Source organism: Trifolium pratense, linkage group LG2, assembly GCF_020283565.1.
Source record: "Trifolium pratense cultivar HEN17-A07 linkage group LG2, ARS_RC_1.1, whole genome shotgun sequence".
NCBI lineage: Eukaryota > Viridiplantae > Streptophyta > Magnoliopsida > Fabales > Fabaceae > Trifolium > Trifolium pratense.
The window spans coordinates 15,223,963-15,228,819 of NC_060060.1; the positions used below are offsets into that span (position 1 = coordinate 15,223,963).

Genomic DNA, 4,857 nt, shown 5'->3' on the forward strand with positions numbered 1-4,857 from the left:
GGAATAGAACATAAATTTTATGAAGAGGTTGTATTCCACTCATTTTTAAGGAATCCAAACTATGAAACTCCACTTCATGCCACTATATACCACTCGATTCCATCCCATTCCTCGATCCAAACAAAGATTTAAGGAAATTGGTTGAAATTAACAAACATATTCAATTCATATTCCACCATGTAAGTGATGTATCGAAAAGCTCGTGGCTTGACTTTAATATTTCCGTAACATGGCAAGTAAGTTACGTATCACGCAGGGCATGACTATAATGACTATATTAGTCTCTGTCTGTGTAGCAACATCTTCCACCTACTCCACTAGCCAGCATCACAAAATCTCATAGAAACTGTTGTTAAGTTGAAATACTACAAGCAAATGACATTTGTGAACAGAACAAACATTGACTTTACATAAGAAATAATTCATAATTAAATGATTTGGTCATAGTTAGTTGTTACTAATACTATATATATATATATGTTGCCATAAGAAAGGCACATTACATGTAGCCATAAGAAAACCAACAATCAAATATATATATACTTCTTGTTCCAAGATAAAGAAATGAAGTCTTTTTCTTTCTCGTTATCTATATTTTTGCATGCAAACCTTCATATGCATATTTTCTTTGCTTTAAGCATAATCTGGTTTGGCTCAAATAAAACTATGGGCTTAGCATTTGGAAATTAAACTGACCATTCGGCTTTGCTCAAATTCAAAGAATCGATATCCAATGATCCAAATGGAGTCTTAGATTCTTGGAATAGTTCTATCCACTTTTGCAACTGGCATGGAATCACATGCAGCCTCAAACACCAAAGAGTAACAGAGATGAACATGTCGGGACACGACTTGCGTGGATCCTTATCTCCTTATGTTGGCAATCTCTCTTTTCTGAGAAGTCTCAATCTCGGAAACAACCGCTTCTTTGAAAAAATTCCGCAAGAATTGGGACGATTGTTTCGATTGCAACAACTCTCTCTCCCCAATAACTCCTTCATAGGAGAAATTCCTACAAACTTAACAAATTTATATAATCTCAAAGGCTTAGACTTAGGTGGAAATCATCTGATTGGTAAAATACCAATTGAAATTGGCTCTCTTTGGAAGCTTCAGACATTAAAGATTGTGGAAAACAATTTAACCGGAGCAGTCCCACCATTCCTAGGTAACCTTTCATCCTTGACAACTTTTTATGTAGGTTATAACAACATAGAGGGAGTTATTCCACACGAAGTATGTCGTCTCAAAAACTTGACCAAATTATCAGTGGTGGCCAACAAATTGTCTGGTACACTCTCTTCTTGTGTTTATAATATGTCATTTCTTACTATAATCTCGGCTGCAATGAATAACTTCAATGGCTCTCTTAGGTCCAACATGTTTCACACCCTCCCTAGCCTCCAATATTTTGCAATTAGCATGAATCAAATTTCAGGTTTAATACCCACTTCAGTTGCAAATGCTTCTACCTTGACACTTTTTGATATCAGTCGAAATCATTTTTTGGACAAGTTCCAAGTCTAGGTAAGCTACAAAATCTTTATTGGCTAGATTTGTACCTCAACAATCTAGGTGACAATTCAACTAAGGATTTGGAGTTCTTAAAACCACTCACAAATTTTAGTAAGTTGTCTACACTTGGTATATCCTTTAATAATTTTGGAGGTAGTTTGCCAAGTTACATAGGTAACTTAACCACCCAACTTAGTCGACTGTATCTTGGGGGTAATCAAATATTTGGGAAAATTCCTTTAGAAATAGGAAATTTAATTAATTTAATTCTCTTGACCATGGAAAGTAACCATTTTGAAGGGAAAATTCCTTCTACTATTGGAAAGTTTCAAAAGATACAAGTGTTAGATTTGCGTGGAAACAGGTTGTCAGGAGAAATTCCAGCTTCCATAGGTAACCTTAGTCAGATGTATCATTTGGGTTTAGGGAAAAATATGTTAGAAGGAAATATTCCTTCAAATATAGGGAAGTGTAAAAGCTTACAAATGTTATACCTTTCAGAAAACAACCTTACAGGAGTGATACCCTCAGAGGTTTTCAGTCTTTCATCTTTAACAGTAGGACTATTCTTATCGCAAAACTTGTTGCGTGGCAAACTACCCGATGAAGTCGGTCATTTACAGAATATTGAGCAGATTGATGTCTCTGAAAATCATCTAACTGGTGAAATTCCTGGAACCTTGGGTGAATGCATAAGCTTAGAATACATTCTTTTGATGGGGAACTCATTCAATGGAAGCATACCATCCTCTTTTGCATCTCTCAAAGGTCTTCGATACTTAGACCTTTCAAGAAATCGATTGTCTGGATCAATTCCAAAATTTCTGCAAAATATTTCTTTCTTAGAATACTTCAATGTGTCTTTCAACATGTTGGAAGGAGAGGTACCAAGTGAAGGTGTGTTTCGAAATTCAAGTGCATTAGGAGTGACTCAGAACAAAAATCTTTGTGGAGGAATTTTGGAGTTGCATCTACCGCCATGCCATACTAAACACAATAACTTCAAGGAGATAGTTGTGATAGTTAGCGGGATTTCTTTTCTTCTCATTATGATATTTATTATAACAATCTATTGGATGAGGAGAATAGACAAAACAAAAAAATTTGATTCACAAATAAATGACCAAATGGTTCCGATTTCATACAAAAACCTGCACAATGCAACCAATGGATTTTCAACAAGTAACTTGATAGGATTAGGAAATTTTGGTTCTGTCTACAAAGGAAAGCTCGAGTCAGTTGATGGATTTGTTGCCATAAAAGTCCTAAACCTTAATAAAACGGGAGCCCAGAAGAGTTTCATTGCTGAATGTACTGCACTAAAAAATATTAGACACCGAAATCTGGTTAAAATTTTGACATGTTGTTCCAGCATAGATTACAAAGGCAATGAGTTTAAAGCTCTCATATTTGAGTACATGAGTAATGGACACTTAGAAAGTTGGTTGCACCCCACAACAGAAATTCCAGATCAACCAAAATCATTGACTCTTGAGCAAAGGTTAAATATTATTATTGATGTTGCGTCAGCATTTTGTTATCTTCACTACGAATGCGAGCAACCTGTTGTCCATTGTGATTTAAAGCCTGCAAATGTTCTTCTCAATGACTCTCTGCTAGCTCGAGTTAGTGATTTGGCTTAGCAAGGTTGCTCCCAAGTGTTGGAATCTCTCTAATGCAAAGTAGCACAATTGGAATAAAGGGAACAGTTGGCTATGCACCCCTAGGTAGGACTTGACATTATTTTATTAAGTTGTAAAATTTGTGAGTTTCAACTTTTAGTTCTTATTTCTTCTAACTATAAGAATTTTATGCATTACATTTCAGAATATGGAATGGGATCTGAGGTGTCAATTGAAGGTGATATGTATAGCTTTGGAATACTGATATTAGAAATGTTAACTGGAAGAAGACCAACAGATGAAATGTTCAAAGACGATCATAATCTCCATAATTATGTGAAACATTCAATTCCAAATCACCTTTTCCATATTGTGGACCAGTCTATTCTAGATCTCCCCATTGAATTAGACCACAATACTGACAATGGGAACCTTGGTGGTGGTATTATACATCCTAATTTAGAGAAATGTTTACTTGCAATTTTTAGTATTGCACTTTCTTGTTCAGTGGAATCACCAAAAGAAAGAATGAATATGGTTGATGTTATAAGGGAGCTCAATATCATTAAAAGTTTCTTTCCTATTGAGGCTCAATAAAGAAGAATTGCATTAATTACGACCACAAAACACACCATGCTTAGGTATCATCATACTATTACTTTCCTTGTTTTTCTTGCTTTAATTTCTTTTATTCTAAACTTGTTTTTAAGTTTATTTATCTTTTTGTTTATTTAAGCTTGATCTTCAGAAAAGAAGTTGCCAACAGAAGACGAGAATACGACAAGCAAACGGAGCTTTCAGAGCTCTAGGGTTTAGCTGAGGAGTGATTTGTTGGATGCTAGTTATGATTTATGTTTGTTATCCATCCAATGTATTAAATATTAATACCTCTCTGATTATGTGATATATATCATGTTGGTTATACTTTCTACATGGGTTTATTTTTCAAAGTTTTTAATTTATGCTTATTTTCCCCTATCTGGTTTGGATCGAATGTGACAGTTTAATATTTCTTTATGACATAGAAATTATGCTTTTTATCTATTGAATTGAATGTATGTATCTCTTCATCACTTTGATCACATTAGAGGGATACATTTTATTTGGATATGTAATAGTAGACCGCTGAGTTGAAAAATTCTATTAGGTCTAAGAATTAATAAATACTATTTGTGAACCAATTAGAATTATCCACCTCAACGGTGTATTGACACATATCTAAATAAGATGTTTACCGAAAGAATTCAGCCTGATTAAAAAGAGGGGAGATTGTAAAATTTGCAAATCAAATAACTAGATATCAGAAGAGGAGGATACAAATTGTGAAGAAGTAAGAGGAAAATGGCCATGGAGAACAAAGGGGAATTGATAAGAATGTTCACATCTAATGAATGGACATCAAACTGTCACGAATATCGAGGCCTAACTCATCCTTACAAAACCGGCTTGTAAGGTGAGGATTGCTTCCTCTTTATAAACTCTTCTCAAGAGTCCTATCAATCCGATGTGGGACTAAATCCCACCGAGTGTTGGCCGCTAACACACCCCCTCACGCTTCAGCCCGGCCCAATGGGCCCGAAGCGTGAACGATGTCGGAAGCCCAACGATGGACCCAATAGACTCTGATACCATGTCACGAATATCGAGGTCTAACTCTCATCCTTACAAAACCGGCTTGTAAGGTGAGGATTGCCTCCTCTTTATAAACTCTTCTCAAGAG

The 4,857-nt window shown here is 35.4% G+C and overlaps 1 pseudogene; it reads left to right on the forward strand.

The window, feature by feature from the left end:
* Positions 1-551: 551 nt before the first annotated feature.
* LOC123907509 lies at positions 552-4,067 on the forward strand (annotated as a pseudogene).
* Positions 4,068-4,857: the final 790 nt, after the last annotated feature.